At 38.1% G+C, this 19,645-nt stretch overlaps 1 long non-coding RNA gene and 1 pseudogene across 1 annotated transcript; one reads left to right on the top strand and one right to left on the bottom strand.

The window, feature by feature from the left end:
• Positions 1 to 1,814: 1,814 nt before the first annotated feature.
• LOC149172252 (uncharacterized protein At5g19025-like) lies at positions 1,815 to 2,407 on the bottom strand (annotated as a pseudogene).
• A 10,916-nt stretch (positions 2,408 to 13,323) lies between these two features.
• LOC149172251 (uncharacterized) lies at positions 13,324 to 18,863 on the top strand. The gene is made up of 4 exons (XR_016259624.1): positions 13,324 to 13,823; positions 13,966 to 14,226; positions 14,352 to 14,423; positions 18,502 to 18,863. It is a non-coding gene; the product is annotated as an uncharacterized LOC149172251 (long non-coding RNA).
• Positions 18,864 to 19,645: the final 782 nt, after the last annotated feature.

Here is a 19,645-nt window from a genome sequence, read left to right as displayed (position 1 = left end):
ACTTTGATCACTAACTATTTATATGTATAAAAGAGGTCCCAAGCCATTAATTCTGTCCATATGGTAGGGGACACTAGAGGACATTTAGCATATGGTAGGGGGCACTGGAGGACATTTAGCAGTGATATGAGACCATATAATATTCTATAGTACAACAGAGTATTTATTTATTGGTTTAAACTAAGAATCCAAATTAACATGTTAAATATTTGGCCAATTTTAAATTTTTGTTATAAAACTTATTTACTAGGTAACACAATTCAAATCAATGATAAATACTAGGTAACACAATTCAAATCAATGATAAAAATCTTGTTTGATTTAAGAAAAGTTATTTTCTTAAATTGAAAAAGTTTAACGTTATGCATTTCATGCGTTCTTGCAGTTTCGTTTTCCTTCAAACCCACCAACACTTGAAGAGGACCACCAGAGACAACACCATGAACAATGTTTGAAATTTAATATATATCTTTGAAATATTTTTATTTAATATATTTAATATTTTTTTTTATATAAACAATACTTTCAAATAAATTTATTTTTACTTAAAATTTATATATATATATATATATATATATATATATATATATATTTTTATATAAACAATATTTTCAAACAAAATCATTTTTACTTAAATTTTATATTTTAACTTTTTATTATTATTAGTAAATATTTAAATTTCATTTATTGTTTGGAAATAATTGAAAATTTTAAAAACCATATATTAAATATATTTGGCATTTGGGTGATCAAATAAAAAAATTCAGGCTGATACTTACTATTATCCCATATAACCACTGTAGATTTAATCTGGACTTTCAAATTTATATGCTTATGGGTTATCTTAATAATATCTATATCACTCAAATTATCATGGATTAGTTGCTATCATAGAGAAATTTGTTTACTTTAATTTAACTATATTTAGACTAAACCACAAATACAGGATACTATGTAACACTGATTATGAATTGCAAGTTCAACATTTTTTGGTCCAAGCCTTTATAATAAATTATTATAAAATACCCATTACAACATTTTTGGTTGGAGTCTCTTTTTTAATATTTAAAAATGATTTATTTTTAAAAAGTATTATATAGTTTGGAAGTTTTATTTTTCATTATATTTTTATTTATTTATATATGATTTGGAAGCTGGATTTTTCATAGGATGACCCAGAATCTTGCAACCAGTCTTGCAAATAAACCACCAAGACTATCTCGGTGAATTTATAATTTGATCGCATATTAACTAGCAATTGTCCCAAAAGATACAAAGAGAGGCCGACAGGGTTATTAAATTAGAATTGTTGAATTTTTCTAGAAGAGATGTTGGTTCAAGCCTAACAGATGAGCAATTTGAGCTGGTTAAAGGCTTTCTAATTATTTTTTATTATTGTAAAATTATATTGATAATTCATTGGTATTACTTTCAAAAGCTTGAAACAACAAAACTAAATCTGCCCTGCCTCTCTCCAACATCTAATGAGTATTAAAGTCTCACAAACCCTAGAAAGATACCCTTACCTTGAGAAAGAATTTCTTGTCATGACCACTTGCAGCTACTCTGAGAACAGATTTTGCAGCACCAATAGTGTTGGCCATGCATCAGCAATTTCTTTACAGTTTCCTGTGAAATTTGCCATTCCAACGAATCCACGGGTACACTACAGTAACACATAACATGAAAATTCAGGGGAAAACTAAATGTGATGAACCCTAAACCGTAAAACTTCATTAGACACTGAACGTTAAACCGTAAAACTTCATTAGACACTGAACGTTACATCTGTTGGAGACAATTTAATAAGAAACTGCACATCCTTCTCAGTGGAGAAAATAAAAAACAAGAACACATAAAAGAGGCAAATATCAGATTGAGTAATTAAAAAAAAAATCAGATTCCTGCCCCCTATCGAACTCCACCGCCTTCCTTAAACCCCTGCAGTGTGGATTTTCGCATTTCCTCGATTTGTACTGATAGATTTCCCATGCCGCAATCACAAGAACAAACATCAAGATCACCCCAGACGCATAGGCCATCGGCGCATGATAGATATCGCCGATCAACAGAAAGGTAGCAGGAAGAATCTCAGCAGCCTCATTACAGACGTACTTGAAATAAGGCGCAAAGAAATCCGCAGGCACCGAGTACCAGAACCAATATGATGATATCAACCGCTGTAGAGGGGGATTGCTCGCAGAGAGGATGAGCCAGCAGATTGTTGGAATTATGCTGCTTCCGCTGGCGGTGGTGATTACTATGTCGGGAGAAAGCCGCCTGCTCGCTGAGGGTCAATGAATTGGCCATGTTACGGTGCTGCTCGAAAGCCTTGCAGAATTCGATCAAACTACGGCAATCAACCATTGAAGCGGAATAAAGCGACAATTCACGAGAATTAACAGCCTTTTCCGCTGTAATTTATCTTCCTCCAGGAACCCTGCACCGAGGGTTTGATTAATAGAGATAAGTAATTCTGCAAATTAAGGCATACAGCTGTGAAATTAAATTAGAGAAAATCAAGCTCTAACAACAGCGGGCATGCATGCATGCAGCGCAGCCGGTAAACGGAAACAATACCCGGTAATAATAGAAAGCTTCCCACTCTATAAAAATAAAAAATAAAAAATAAAAATTGTGCCACATGTCAATCAGAAAAGAAAAGTGTTGACTATTGTTATGAATAAGAAGGCTTATCGGCTTCAATATAAATTTGATTATAAATTTGTAAAATAACGGAGTAGTCTACCTAGGCGGTAGAATGGCCCTTTTTCCGGCACCGGCCGGAAAATCGTCCGGCTCCGGCTACCGGAAATCTCTCCCTCCTCCGCCACCATCTCTCAGCTCCACCACCCTCTTTCTCCGCCACCTTCCCTGACCGCCCTGACAAAAAAACAGGATGCAGTTAGAGCGCCTGACATCCCTGACCGATTGGGGATGAGCTGGAATTCACGCGGGGAGTAGAATCGCCGATTCGAAATGGTCACTCCCAATTCTGGCATGAACGAAATTATAGCGGGCTGCAGAAGCTTTTAGATGCCGATTAAGGCTGGGAACAGGGGAATTCAGTAGTTTTTTGAGTTGGGTTTTCGAATTTTTTGTTACAAGATCGATCAATATCTGGGTGTATATTCAATGTGTATGTAACAGAGAAAAGATCAATGCGTTGTGGAAAGTTATCGGTGGAAGGCGAAGCAGAAGAAATCGCTGTCTCGCCAAAGGCCTGTTCCCGGCAAAGGCATGGGAAAAGGTCGAACCCTTATTCTTCGAGAGGGCTTGACAAGTTCAAGAGTGTCTATGCCGAGCTCTCTGCCAGAAGAGAATATATTGCCAGAAAGACTGGTGCGCCAGAGGCCCTGGTGAGGTTCGCTTATTCAAAGAATGGATGGATCCCGGTTGTGGTGAGAGGCAGAGGGGTAATTGGGAAGAAAAGCAGTGGTGCGGGTGCTGCTGGGGTTTCGATCCTGGGCCCTGCTGTGAACAATAATGGACAGAAGGGCGGGGAATTGAGGAAAAAAGATGCAGGAAATCAGATTAATGGCTTGTCTGAGAGTACTTCGATTTTTGTGTTCGATCCGAGCAGCCATAGCTCGATCATGCCATGGTCTCGGATTTTCAAGACTACGGCTTTTGGGGTTTTGGGTTTGAGTGCGATATGGGTTAAAAAATCGTCCTTTCCTGTCTACCTAGGCTGTAGAATGGCCCTTTTTCCTGATTTTCCGAAGAAGTTAGATAAAAGTGTCATAGTGCACAATGAAGCAGTGTCAAGTTAGTGGTTCAGGTCATTAATTGACAAGAGGAGGGATCATCTACAGCGCAAATGACATGAGGAAGGCATCAAAAGCATGGACAACACCATGATTTCTTATGTAAAGGAGACAAATGTGTTGGTTGGTATGGACAGGATGTAACCTCTGCTCACTATTTTTCTGAAGGCATATGAGGTTGGTTGTGCTTGTGTGATGCATTACCCTTCTGGTTACTTGCTTATGGTGGCCAGCAACTCTTTTCTATGTTCTGGTATAGTTTCAAGACTTCACTGATTTGAGTGCTATGAAAACCAAGGCCAGTTCTCGACAATGGAGCACCCCACTCATCAAAACAGTTCTAAGCATATCCAGTTCTGTTTCTAGTGGTTCAATTTGTTGGCTTTGAGATGCCAAGACAATGCTCTGTACATGAATGGCTACAATCAGCCTCTGTAGGTGATGTCCACTTGTGAGGGAACTTTGGACGCTGAGTTTTTGTACTCAAGAAAGACTCATAATTATGTTGTGGATTTAATGTATTATGGGGGAGCATTGAAGATACTGATATCAATAAATCTGTTGTTTTAACATTTTAGGAAACGTTTTAATGGGTAGTTGTATGTCCTGTCAGGGAGTAATCTAGAAAGTTCCTTGTAAGTAATCTGGAAAGTTTCTTGCAATGTACCCAACATAGAGGCATGGAGTGTATAAAAGGAAGCTAGATGCAAAGTAACAGATGGGAGATTGGGTGAGACAAGATGCTCCTCATGGGCAAAGTTTATCCTTTGTATTTGTTGCAGGGACAGTTGGTTAATGAATTATTTGTCTTTGTTATTCTCCCTAAATCTGTGTTGTCTCATCTGAATACATTTTTGGTTTGCTAGCAACTTTTCGTCTGTGGTTTTATTACATAATATAATCTAGTTTATCTCCGAGTGTTTATTTTGGAACACTTGGTCATCATCTTCATGATCCTTCATGCAACAACTTATATCAGGAAAACCATCACTTACCTATTAAACACAAATAATGTTCATATAAAAGTTTAACAGTGATATAGAACCAAAACAGATCGCCAAATTCTAAAGTGCATTCATTGACCTTCAGGCATGTGACAATACAAACAAAAATTGGCATGCCATCAATTAACTTGAAGGACAGAGCTTCACATGCAAACAAAGATTGTTGAAAAGCTAAGTTGCACAAAATGTGGAAATGTGTACAAGTTTCTGAAAAAAGGAAATAGAAGATCTGAGATGTGAAGAGAAATGACACACTTCAATTTTATGCATCTGATACACCATAGGCATCAACTTCAAATAATATCAAACAAAAAGTGCAAGGTATAGCACTTGCAAAGAATGTTAGGTAAATGTCTAGGGCCTATATATCAACAAATGAAACAAGACTTTGTAGAATCAACACATGCGGAATCAAAATGGTACATGGAAATATAGTGTGTACCTAGTGCATCTCATACAACCGCAGGCCTCATCTTTAAGGTCAAAAACTAAAAGATATTGAAACTAGTGCAAAGTGAATATCAAGGACCTGTGTATCAACAAACTCAACTAGATTTGACACTAATACATGCAAAAATTCAAAACAAAAATGATACAAAAAATATGTATCACATATACCACTCCTTTGGTGTTTAACCTAACAGAGCAAGTGCCACTATGGGATCAAGACCCTCATGAAGCAAGTCAATAAACTCAAGAGGAACAAGAAAATCAGACTGGAGAACAAGCTTGAGAAATCGAAGTTGGAAACCAACAACTCAATCAACAAATAAAACATTTATAAAATGACTCCTCCAAGCCACCCTTAAGGAATGGAAAACCTCCATAAAGAGAAGGCTGCTATCAAAGATAAGCAACCTAATATATTTTGAAGAAAAAAATTGGAAAAATGAGGCAGCAACCCATCACCAATTCCTACATAAACAAGTTGATGAGCATTAACCCTGGGTCCAAGTGGTAGAGTGAAGAAGGCTCCCCCAATTGTGGAGACTGTGGTACAAAACAAGTTTGCATTAAAGAGGTTGTGACAGGCTAAGGAATGGGAAACCTCCATAATGAGGAGGCTGATGTCAAATATAGGCAGCCTAAGTTATTTCATAGTAGGAAAATTGGAAAAATGAGGCAGTGGCCCGTCAACAATTCATACATAAACAAGTTGATGACCTTAAATCCCGGGTCCAAATGGTAGAGTTGAAGAAGGTTCCCCTGATTGTGTAGGTTGTTGTGTAAGCCAAGTATACAAAAGAGTGGATCCAATGCGCTAAGTAATTGAATCTTAAGAGTCTATGACCTTCCCTCTCTTTTTTCAAATCCTCTGTAGATTTTCTTTCATCCATGACATCATTGATTTGAAACATCAACCTAGAAAGGGGTTGAATAGAAATAGACTCTACCCACATGAGTTGGTTCTCCTCGTCAGAGGGAAATTCCAAGAAGAAACTTGCTTCACTACCCAAAAATATTTTTCTGGATGTTAATCTTACAATATTGCAAGTAGAAGAATTCAGATTAGCCAAAGAATGGTTAGTAACAAATAGGAAAGAAGACAATACTTGTGACCTTAGGTAGGACTCTCCTTTTGCATGCTGGGATTGCTAAATGAAGGTCTTATCAGGTCAATTTGGGTGGGGGGAGGAAGGAATTTTATCTACATTGGTTGTTGGATCTATAATGGTTCTATATGGTCCTCTCTAGACACTTTTTACGATATGATTTCTTTGTAGGACCTTATTTTCTCACTTAAACATGAGGGAAAAAGGATCAAACTGGACTAATAAGTTCTACATGTAGTGCTAACTCTGAGTGACTTGATGTTTGCCAAAAATAAATCACCAACAGGCTGTAAACAAATTCTTCTCAAAACACCCATGCCCACTGATCTTGCTATCTAATATGCTAAAAATAAACTTGGGAATAAAGTGTTGTCTACTATTTTAGATCCTTAAACAAGCCCAAAAGACACTAAGACATACCCTATGCAGGACTGTAGTGTGCAAGTGATGGGATTATTGCTGCACAATTATCATGTAAAAGTTGTCACCCTAAAATTTCTCTTCCACAATAACGTTGTTGTTCAACAATCATAAGTCCCAAACCTTCTCTAGATCACTTCTCCTTCACAAATATAGCCAATGTCATGTTAAAACCATGGAAAAACCGATGAAACAACATCCTCAATGCACAAATCCTTTGGAAGGGTTATAAGTGAGCTGCATTCCATTTCCATGCTGATTTGACTTTGTTGCAGGCTTGTTCCAAGGGTTTGGCATTAGATTTCATTGATTATTGCAGGGTTCTGACCCATTGAATGCTCATAAATTTGTCTAGACTCCTAGAGGCTAACTGTGGGTGATTGCAGGTCTAGCATTCACTTGGGCAAAGGTTTTCTACTTTTATTTTGACTTTGGGAACTCATTGATACATCAATCTTGGTCTCTAGTCCTGTCCGAAAGGCCTAGGACCCTCTCTAACCCTGGATGCAAGGAGTTTGAGGGCTGATCTATATCCTTTTTTCACATTAGGGCTAACATAATTGTGGTTCCAGGTCTGTGTTGCCTTGAGGAGGGATCACAATATTCATTTATGGTCTAAACATTAATTTTGAGGGCTTGCATTCATATAACAGTCATCAAGGGAAGGCCTCGCATTCCCACCTTTGTTGACTGCCACAATAACCAGTTCTGAAGCAATACATTACAGTGACCTTAATCATCAAAATTGACACCTAATAATAAACCCAAAAACATTAATAAATTAAAATAACCCATAATAATTGCAAGATAAATCACAAGTGTTTTGCCTATTATCTTATGCATGTTTTATGACTGATTTGATTGTTACAGGACTGATATCATTGTTGCAGAAGCCTGAACTGAACTTACAGTGGTTTGATCTCTCTTCACAAAGGCATCCTTGCATTGTTCTTAGCTCTAAATTTGGTTATTACACATCTTGTGAATGATCTTGAGAGCTGATTTCATCACAGTAATAAGTAGATACAGTGGACTAATATTGGTATATCTTAGGGTCTGGTGCATTTATTAGTCCTACATTGGTTTTCTCATGCATTATTGTGGCAGTCGAAAGCATAACAGATTGGTAATTGCATTAATCGTGATATTGTCAAGGTATCAAGGGTAGGCTTCTGTCTCTTAGCTAGCTACTATCCTATTTCATTTTCTGTTGTTCTCTTATCATTACATAGTCATAAATTGCATTTCGTGATTGGAATTCACATTAAGCTCTTGCTGCATTTGCCTCATTTAAAATCACTGTTAATCACATCTCAAAGTACTCATATCATGGTGCTTGCATAAGTTTGAAATTTCTCTTGTTTACAATTGACATCTCCATAAGTGGAAGAAAATCATAATAAAGCTCACCTAATCACCTTGGCATCATTTCCAATGCTGCTTCATTGAGTGACTTTGAAATACTTGTTTAATTGATAATATTGGTTGCAAGTGGTTTGGTGTTGGAACATAATTGTGAGCTCAGTGAAACAATTTAATCTGCGTCTTGCAGTTCTCATATCGTCTTGCATCATCTCATTTAGCATTCTACTGAAAACCGTGGGCTTCTAATCTTGTTGCATTTACAATTATCCACTATTGCTCTTGTACTTGGTCACATTGCTGAAATATTTTCATATCATTGAAGTACAAGCTTTATTCATTTTGCAAGAAATATTTCATATCTCTCATACTTGATATCATGCCATCTCATCGTACTAACTTTTCCATTGCAGCAGTTACCTAACTTGTGACTTGGCATTCTACTTGCAACTGTTTCTAATTTGTAATTTGAGCAATGTTATGAAGGAACTGGTCTCTTTGTTCAATCTTAAGTGACTCATAAATAATCTAATCGAATATATCTCACATTGCTCATTAATCAAACTTGTCACCTAATTTTAATCAAGTTACTGAGATAGGTAGTTGCATGTCCTAGAACTTGTTGCACAAATTTCTACAGTAGCACTAGTTAGATGCATTTGTATGAGATGCACTAGGTACACACTATATTTCCATGTACCATTTTGATTCCGCATGTGTTGATTCTACAAAGTCTTGTTTCATTTGTTGATATATAGGCCCTAGACATTTACCTAACATTCTTTGCAAGTGCTATACCTTGCACTTTTTGTTTGATATTATTTGAAGTTGATGCCTATGGTGTATCAGATGCATAAAATTGAAGTGTGTCATTTCTCTTCACATCTCAGATCTTCTATTTCCTTTTTTCAGAAACTTGTACACATTTCCACATTTTGTGCAACTTAGCTTTTCAACAATCTTTGTTTGCATGTGAAGCTTTGTCCTTCAAGTTAATTGATGGCATGCCAATTTTTGTTTGTATTGTCACATGCCTGAAGGTCAATGAATGCACTTTAGAATTTGGCGATCTGTTTTGGTTCTATATCACTGTTAAACTTTTATATGAACATTATTTGTGTTTAATAGGTAAGTGATGGTTTTCCTGATATAAGTTGTTGCATGAAGGATCATGAAGATGATGACCAAGTGTTCCAAAATAAACACTTGGAGATAAACTAGATTATATTATGTAATAAAACCACAGACGAAAAGTTGCTAGCAAACCAAAAATGTATTCAGATGAGACAACACAGATTTAGGGAGAATAACAAAGACAAATAATTCATTAACCAACTGTCCCTGCAACAAATACAAAGGATAAACTTTGCCCATGAGGAGCATCTTGTCTCACCCAATCTCCCATCTGTTACTTTGCATCTAGCTTCCTTTTATACACTCCATGCCTCTATGTTGGGTACATTGCAAGAAACTTTCCAGATTACTTACAAGGAACTTTCTAGATTACTCCCTGACAGGACATACAACTACCCATTAAAACGTTTCCTAAAATGTTAAAACAACAGATTTATTGATATCGGTATCTTCAATGCTCCCCCATAATATATTAAATCCACAGCATAATTATGAGTCTTTCTTGAGTACAAAAACTCAGCGTCCAAAGTTCCCTCACAAGTGGACATCACCTACAGAGGCTGATTGTAGCCATTCATGTACAGAGCATTGTCTTGGCATCTCAAAGCCAACAAATTGAACCACTAGAAACAGAATTGGATATGCTTAGAACTGTTTTGATGAGTGGGGTGCTACATTGTCGAGAACTGGCCTTGGTTTTCATAGCACTCAAATCAGTGAAGTCTTGAAACTATACCAGAACATAGAAAAGAGTTGCTGGCCACCATAAGCAAGTAACCAGAAGGGTAATGCATCACACAAGCACAACCAACCTCATATGCCTTCAGAAAAATAGTGAGCAGAGGTTACATCCTGTCCATACCAACCAACACATTTGTCTCCTTTACATAAGAAATCATGGTGTTGTCCATGCTTTTGATGCCTTCCTCATGTCATTTGTGCTGTAGATGATCCCTCCTCTTGTCAATTAATGACCTGAACCACTAACTTGACACTGCTTCATTGTGCACTATGACACTTTTATCTAACTTCTTCGGAAAATGAGGAAAAAGGGCCATTCTACAGCCTAGGTAGACAGGAAAGGACAATTTTTTAACCCATATCGCACTCAAACCCAAAACCCCAAAAGCCGTAGTCTTGAAAATCCGAGACCATGGCATGATCGAGCTATGGCTGCTCGGATCGAACACAGAAATCGAAGTACTCTCAGACAAGCCATTAATCTAATTTCCTGCATCTTTTTTCCTCAATTCCCCGCCCTTCTGTCCATTATTGTTCACAGCAGGTCCCATGATCGAAACCCCAGCAGCACCCGCACCAATGCTTTTCTTCCCAATTACCCCTCTGCCTCTCACCACAACCGGGATCCATCCGTTCTTTGAATAAGCGAACCTCACCAGGGCCTCTCGCGCACCAGTCTTTCTGGCAATATATTCTCTTCTGGCAGAGGGCTCGGCATAGACACTCTTGAACTTGTCAAGCCCTCTCGAAGAATAAGGGTTCGACCTTTTCCCATGCCTTTGCCGGGAACAGGCCTTTGGCGAGACAACGATTTCTTCTGCTTCGCCTTCCACCGATAACTTTCCACAACGCATTGATCTTTTCTCTGTTACATACACACTGAATATACACCCAGATATTGATCGATCCTGTAACAAAAAATTCGAAAACCCAACTCAAAAAACTACTGAATTCCCCTGTTCCCAGCCTCAATCGGCATCGGAAAGCTTCTGCAGCCCGCTATAATTTCGTTCATTCCAGAATTGGGAGTGACCATTTCGAATCGGCGATTCTACTCCCCGCGTGAATTCCAGCTCATCCCCGATCGGTCAGGGATGTCAGGCGCTCTAACTGCATCCTGTTTTTTTGTCAGGGCGGTCAGGGAAGGTGGCGGAGAAAGAGGGTGGTGGAGCTGAGAGATGGTGGCGGAGGAGGGAGAGATTTCCGGTAGCCGGAGCCGGACGATTTTCCGGCCGGTGCCGGAAAAAGGGCCATTACAGTAATAAATATAAATTTATTTTATGAAGTAATAATAAGATATTAATATTATCAAATATGAAACATATGACACCACTGCAGGCACGATGGTCAGGTGGAAAATAACGCAGTTGTCTATAACGCGACTTTTTGAAAGCTTTTCTGGCGGGTTTTTCCGGTCGAAATCCGGCAGGAATTTATTGGAATCGCAAGTTTGATAGCTAGTTTCTGCACAATGAAAGCGTCCCAGGGGTTTTAGAGGGTGCTGAATCCAAATATGCAGTTAAAAAACCATTTTAACTGCAAGAAATCAAGATTTAACCTCAATTTCTTCCGCCAGATTCCGTCACCGGAATCTCCAAAAAATCGCATTATAGACAACTCCGAAAATAACAACTTGAACGTTTGTTTATTCGAAATGACTCCACTCTCACTGCATGCAAACGACCCCACACTTGCTGCATGCAGCAACCTTGAGACAAATGCCTAGAACTTAATTTGTCTGGATATAAGCGCATAAACGCAGTCCCCATTCACCATCGCGGCGCGAAATTTCTTTGAAGGAAGTATTTTTGTCTGTGCGAAGCGGAGTAGTGTTATTTTTTCCAGCGCTTGAGCAATGGCAGGAAGAGGGAAATCAACTGATGGTAAGAAATCTGTTTCTCGGAGCTCGAAGGCTGGTCTTCAGTTCCCCGTCGGGCGTATTGCCAGGTTTCTCAAGGCAGGAAAGTATGCCGAGCGGGTTGGAGGAGGAGCTCCCGTTTACCTCGCTGCCGTTACACGGGATGTGGAATATGTGTGTGAAAGTTACACTATTTGCAGAGAGTCAATCAATAGAGAAAGTCGTTAATTGAAGTAGTTGAGCCACTGTTGAGAGGTCTCATTGTTTTTTGTATTAGGAAGAGCCAGTGTTGTTAAGAGAGACTTGCAACACATCTAAATGCACAATTCGTTGTTCCAGAGATCCACTGTTTTCATATGTCAATGTTTTTTTTGGTTATGGAGATTTTATTTTTGAGATATGGATCAGGAGAGGACATCATCAAGTGTGCCATGGTATAGTCATTGGGTAGAGTAGTGAGTAATTCGAATTGAAAATGTTAGAGGCCTAAGCAATGCATGAGATGACTAGTTTGATGAGGTTGCAGGAATTTACCATTAGTTACATGACAACAGTTTAAAATGTGCTAAATTGTAAATTAAATACAAGAAACTTTCCATAATTTCCCTAATGGACTAAAACTAAAATCAACTCGGTCTTTTCTTTTTATGGAACAAAACTCAAATGATAGGGAATTTAAAGTGTGATTTTTGGTTATCGAGAATTACTTGAAACAGATCCAACGCTACAATTGTTTCAAACCTGCGAGGCTTGAACAGCCTCTAGCGCACTACTTGAACAGTTAGAGTCGCTTGAACAACCTGTGGCTGTTCCAGAGCCGAAAATGATAGTGGAGAGAAGATATGAAATTCACTTACAGAAGTGGTTGGCTCCCGCTTAATGGCTGTGTAAAAAGTCAACGCTCCCTGTGTGTTTCGTGGCATGTGCATAAATCTAGCGATGTATCTGTTTACTAATACATGCGCGTTTTGGTGTAATGGCAATCGTGACTCCAACCAGTGGTGTTAGAGCCAGAGGTCTCAAATTGGTCTTAAATGTAGCAATGTATCTGTGGCATGTACTTAAATCTAGCGATGTATCTGTTTAACACAGGTTAGATTGTGTAAAGTGCAGAAAAGAAAATGACAGCAGAGAGCAGAAACAAAATTAACACGGGTTTGATTGCAAAGTCCAGAGCAGAAAATGACAATGGAATTAACACGGGTTCACACAAAATAACAACGGGTAGATTGGAGAGCACAAATTGGCACAGGTTCGTAGGTAATTCTATGACATTTAGTTTTGTTTTTAATTAGGCCGATAGGCCTTCCTTTGGAACAGACTTTCGTCGTCCCTTTGTCTCCCGTGCTGACACGTGGAAAGTTATGCGATTGGCGTTAAGCTGCGGAGAGTTATGCGATTGGCGTTAAGCTGCGGACGATAAGGAAACAACATACCCTTTCCCGTCGCATCCCGTTCCGTTCTGTTCCGTCGAGAGACCCACCGCTGGCCCCATTCATGCCGAGCCCTCTTGTTGCGGTGAACTTCTTCACGTTTGCGACTTGCAATGAATCGCTGTCGTGCTGAGTTAAGTTTTCTGCCAGCAGCCGCCCTTTCCTTTCGCCCGCCATAAATCTACCAAGCGGCGCCTAAGTAAAAGCAAACCAGGTTGACAGTGGGGACCTGAGCGAGAATGTAGGTAACCGTCACACAAAGCCCGACACTCCAGAGTAGGGTAGTAATGGCGCATTCTGTTGCGGTCCCTGTTTTGCGGTTCTGCGGTTTCCGTGCTTCCATGAGCGGGAGCCTTCTTGGATCAAACTACCGGCCGTCTATCAGGGTATCTTGACCTTGCAAAAACTACGGGCGTAGACCAAGTGTTCCTTCCTGTAAGTGACCAACAAAACATTGATGATTTGAATAGAAAGTTGAATAGGGCAGCAAATGATCTGGAGTCCAGAACCAAAGACAATTCTCGGACAATAAGGGATGTACTGGAGAATGTGTAAGCATCTCTGGAACAACATCTTTAACTTGCATGTCAGAGTTACTCATCTGAGAAGTTGTGCTGCTGGATTAATTAATCCAGTTTTGTCTTTGTTTTATTACTTGCATTAAGCTAATAAGCTGTGATTTTCCTGAGCCAGGCGATTTACCTTAATTGTGGTGGCTGCAACAATGCTGGTTCTGGCATTTCTTGGACTTTGTATGATTTACTACCTGTTTCTAATACCCAAATGCACCATAAGATTGGGACTTCAATTTTATGTCTGAGCATTTGCGCTTATTGAACTTTAAATCTGTTTTCCTTATTATTATTTTTTACTTAATTTTTTGAACTAATCTGATCCCTGTGATTGTTGGTTGGCAGTATTTTCTATTCTTGGACTCAAGACTCTGGTTTACTTGTAAGTTCTATATGTAGAAAAACTTGTTTTTTCCACGAGGATAAAAAATGCATGAAGATATGGTTTGATAAATTAAACCATTAAACATTGTCCTGTTGATTATCTGTTTCTGCTTTGTTTCTCAGTTTGGTACTTGGTGCATGGTTTCTTGTGGCGGGAACATTTATTCTTTGTGGAGTGTTCGTTTTATTAAACAGGTAAGTTGGTTTTATCTCTAAACCCCCGCGGTATTCGTGTCCAAAATATAAGGTGGTCAGCACTTCCAGTAACACATTTGGATTGTCATTGTCAAATACTTGGTTGATATTTTTCCCTTCAAAATAAAAGCCTGCAATGATGTTTTTTCTTGCAGAAAGAAAAACAACAATTAAATTAAAAAGGTTACATTTGATGGATTATTTTTTTGTTCTGCAAAGTTTACCACTATTAAATCTTTGCCTCTTGATATTTTGTTGACGTCCAAATAGGCCTTCAGGGTGAAAAAAACCTCCCTTGAAATGTCAATTCTGCTGCTACAATGAATGGTCATTAATATTTTTAATCAATTGAGAATGCCATGAGTGAGATATTTACATTCATTAAGAACTAAATATATGAAAGGGTTCTACATTCATTCATTAGCAGCACTTGCTAATGAAACCTTATCAATTAGTATTACCTGAAAGAAATTAGTTATAGACACCAATGCAATTTGATCAGCCCTTATAATTGGGTTGGATCTCGTTCAAAATGATGAAAGACTTATCCAAAAGGTAGGAAAGGCATATACAAAATACGCATGAATTCTCCCATGAATCTTCCCTTATGTGCCAAAAGGGGAAATATGGAAGAAATTTCCTTTTTGTTCTCTTAGATAACAGTGTGAGATTCTTAGTCTAGGTTCCTCTCTATAGGTTCATTGAGCATGATTTTGATCTAGCTTCCCAGTATTGCTCTTGATCCTTCTTAGATGTAACCTGTAACCATGGGATATTGGCAAGGTAATGTAAGTCTAATGTACGATTAGAATTAGAAAGCACCGATTTGATGAAAGAAATAAATATTTTGAAATTTTATAACCTGAATACCTCTTGTAGGAAGTCTGCGGTGCCTGCCTTTTCTTTCAGGACATTTGAAACCACAGCTTTCAAAAAATTCCAGCACATTCTCCCTAGGTCCATGGTAGACAATCTACCCCTCTGATAAGAGTATTATGTCATCAAAGAAATCAAATGTTTCTGGCGCTGGCTGCAACAGAGACATGAGAATTGTTGCATCCATGAGATGGGTAAACTGCTGTAGGCATTTAACTATCTGATACGTGGTCGAGCTGTCAAGTCCTGTCGAGATCTCGTCCATGAAGAGAGTCTTGGTAGGTCCAACAATCATCTCCCCTGATACGTTCTCTAATAACATAATGATATCTAGACTATGTGATTAGTTATATTTTTCTTGTTCTGGCACTGTTTTGGTAGCCTGAGGTATTTATCTATATATTTTTCCAAGCAAAACCTAATATGAACCTGAGGAAAGCTTTGTCACATTTTGGATGGCATTCTTGATAAACCCATCAACATAAACTAGTACACCTGATCAAAAAGCCTTTAATCCAGCACCTGCTATCACAAAAAAGCTTTAATTGACAATGTCCATGGAATTAGATGAATTGAATGGAAAATGTGGACAAATTGTTGAAAAAACATCTGGATGCTGTCACATGATTTGCAGGTCAGTAAACTGGTAAAATGCATTTTGTTGAATATTATTTTTGATAATACCCCATTCTTTTTTTATAAAGATAACTGGTTCCTAGTCTGAAAATTAGATTGTCTAATGATAGCTGTAGGTTATGATATCTATACTGTGTGCATATGGATGCCTAAGTATTTTCAGTTGAAAAGCAAAGCTACATACTAATTGTCCATGGCTTAACAAAGATGTTTCTTCAAATGTATCTAGCTTACGGCCATGACAGATCAAAATTAAAGAGAATTTCTTTTGCTTTGCATGATCATCATCTGTAAATACTTCTTCGTGCTCCCAATCATCTCGTGCAAGTTAATTGACCATTCTCAGAGAAAACCAACCACTATTTAGTATTGGGTAGTTAGGTATAGTCTAGAGTTGGGCCCCAAAATTTTTTAGGAGATTGGAAATGCATCACAATGTGATGTTGAATTCTTGTCTGTGAAAGGAATATGTATACATAGTTTTTAGAATAAACTTACTCGACAACTATACCCTACTTTTATGTTGAACCATTTTAGTTTATATTTGTATTAATCATAATACCTCTGGCATAGCTTGTGTCAAACCGTTACTCTTGTTTCCAATGATTCATAAAAAATTACAGATCATAAACAAAGATATTCAATTGGTACAAATGATGTGCAGGCATTGCAAAGTTCCATCTTCCAAATGGCTGTTTGATTATTTTTCCAAACAAAAGTATCTTATTCACTGCAGTGTCCACCTTCAAAAGAGCAGATAAATAATTCCAATTTGCAATCACAAAGGATGATCCAATTTTACTGCAGTGTCCACCTTCAAAAGAGCAGATAAATAATTCCAATTTGCAATCACAAAGGATGATCCGATTTTATGTTGCCTTCCCATGTCAACACTGGCTGCTTCATCATCCCCAAGAATTTTTAGCAGATGCAAGGCATTCCAAAGGGCCTGTCAAGGGGATTCTCTGGACGGGCAGAGTCGGAGCAGAGAAAGATGGTGAAAGAAATAAGAGTGAGGAAATATGACAAGTTGCTGGTAATCAGTATAGAGTATCTCCTGGCACATTTTGTTCACAAAAGTAAGGGTACTTTTGCCCATGGTAATTTGGTTGTGGACCCCTATATTGTGTTTGTGCACCCTCACGCTTGCAGATTTCTGTGGGCTTGTTTTTCTGCATTCAAGGTGGTTCTGTGGTCAGGAAACCTAGAGAGGTCCATGATTTTGTGCTGCAGAACATTTTAGGAGGTAGTAGTTCTGGTAGGATTCTTTCTTATTCCATTGAGGACTGTATCATAACGAGAATCAACCGACAGGGCAACGCAGTTCATGGATGTTATAAGAATTTGACTAGAGTGTGGGAAGATCTGGGAGACATGGTAGTGCAAATACGCTTTTAATTGATACTTCAAATGTGGCCAGGGTTAGAAATCAAGATGGAAATGTCATTTGCCCCATTCCCTACCAATATCATGTGCAGGCTTCTCATGGGCAACTAGAGACCTATCTCTTGCCTTATTTGGAATGTTTGGAATCGGTGCCACGTATTCCTGAATTTATAAATAATTTTCTTGTTTCGCCTGGAAACGGAACTCAGTTGGCAACGGTCTCAATTCGAAGAGGGCAAGGTTATTCCACCACAGAGTCATGGAATTTTAAACAACTAGAATATGTTTCCGAGCATTGTAACTGAAACTTCTAATTCTCAGTTGCATTAATTCAATACTCAATGCCTTGGGATTAGTAATACTGCCCAACATTTTCCCATTACAAGAACAAACATCTCATTCTCGCAGTCAGTTCCACCTGCTGCTAACTTCGGTATTTTTGAAATGTATCACGGACTCTCGTCAAGCGTATTCTTGGGTTTCAATGATCATATACAGACTTATAGCAACATTAATTATACGAGGGAACTTATTAAGCTGAGTGATGACAATATGAAATATGCGAGGTAACTAAATCGGGGGAACGTTGATTTGCATAACGTGGCCTGTGAGAAGGAAAAATTGGAAAAGACGCTGCAAGAAAGGGAGGACTGTCTACAAAAAGCGGTAGATGCCTTAAAGAAAGTAACTGAAGAAAAGAAAAAGGCAGAAGAGAAAAACGCTGACATATCAAAAACATTTGTAGAAAGGGGTAGGGCTTTGAAACAGGTGAAACTGGAGAAGAACTTAGCAATAAAACAGAGAGAAAACATTATTTGTTCTTTGCGAGGAACTGTCTAAGTTCTGCAAGAAAAGTTAGGAAGCTTTGAGAAGAAAGAGAGAGAGAAAAATATTTTTCAAGATGGAAGCTGAGAAAGAAACGGCTCAAGTTCAATCTACTTTGACAACTATCACTGAACTGAAACGAGAAGAAAACTGTATTCTCTCTTTCCTCAGTTGTTTCTTCAAGAGTGAAGCGACCAGCTTCCGTCAAGACTAGTAGTCTTTTGTTAGTTTGATGTTTATGTCTTGTTATCAGAAATCATATAAATTATCTTTTTTCCTTGCATCAAAATGTTTTATTCATTTTATAAGAGCTTTCAAATGTCCAAAGACTGACAATTGAAAACTGAAAATGCAGCTCTCTTGCTTGTGGACACATGTTTGGCATGTCTTGTATTAGAAAGTGGCTTCAGCGACATGTGAATAACATTGGCAAGGTAAGATTATTCAACCTCGCAATTGTTGATTTCCATGGTCTTGATGTTAAGTGAGCTGGTAAGGCTATGAACTTTTTCAAAAAGATTAAGTTTCTATGTTTTTGTTGCAACCAAATCTTGGGAATTGTAATTTTCTATTTCTGTAAATGTGTAGTGTCCGCAATGCAATAGCAAAGCTGAGCTGGATGACATCAGAATTCTTTATGCCCCAGTTATAGCTGTCACTGCTCAACAATAGTGGCAGATCAGTCGTCTTTGTTGCAATACCCACAGTTTCTAGTAGTGTCCACAATGTAATAACAAGGCTGAGCTGGATGACATCAGAATTCTTTATGCCCCAGTTATAGCTGTCATTGCTCAACAATAGTGGCAGATCAGTCGTCTTTGTTGCAATACCCACAGTTTCTATCATCAAGAGACAGCTGAAGATAATTTTTTAAAGGCATTAGAAGGCTACTCCCTCCCCAATTCCCATAAATATTTGTTTGGTGAAGGGTAAAGGCTCTGACAGAAAGGAAACCTTGTGAAATTCTAAGGCTCTTTTAATTTTTGTAATGCACCTAAACATCATTTGCTTTCTAATTTTGTATCAGTAACACGATGCTTATCAAAGAAGCACAAAGCATTAGACTAAAAGAACAAAAAGTTAAACAGACAAAAGCTAATTACAAATCTGGATCATTTCCGCCTTGCCTGGGGAAATTGTTACCAAATTTTGTTGATTTTAAAAAGATCTACCCTTTTCAATGAAGGATGTAATAGTCTTAGGTTCTTGGTATGGATCTGCATGCTCTGTACTATTAAGCATCGACAAACATCTTCTAATGTGAAATGTTGTAATAGTCTTAGGTTCTTTGTGTGGACCCGCATTTTTTGTATTAATAATCATAAACAAACATCTTCAATGTGAATATTAATAATGGACAAACATTTTCTAATGTGAAATGCTTGAACTAGGGAAATAACACTTTATCTTGTTAAAGATATATTTGAAGCAGAAGCAGTAGTGCAAATGATATCATGAGAAACAAGCATGTGGAGGTTAAAGAGATTTGAAGCAGAAGC

Source organism: Pinus tabuliformis, chromosome 4_2 (genome assembly GCF_031772625.1).
Source record: "Pinus tabuliformis cultivar Carrire ecotype Pingquan chromosome 4_2, CPIR1, whole genome shotgun sequence".
Lineage (NCBI taxonomy): Eukaryota > Viridiplantae > Streptophyta > Pinopsida > Pinales > Pinaceae > Pinus > Pinus tabuliformis.
Note: the sequence above shows the minus strand (reverse complement) of the source record. Positions and strands in the feature narration are given on the sequence as shown.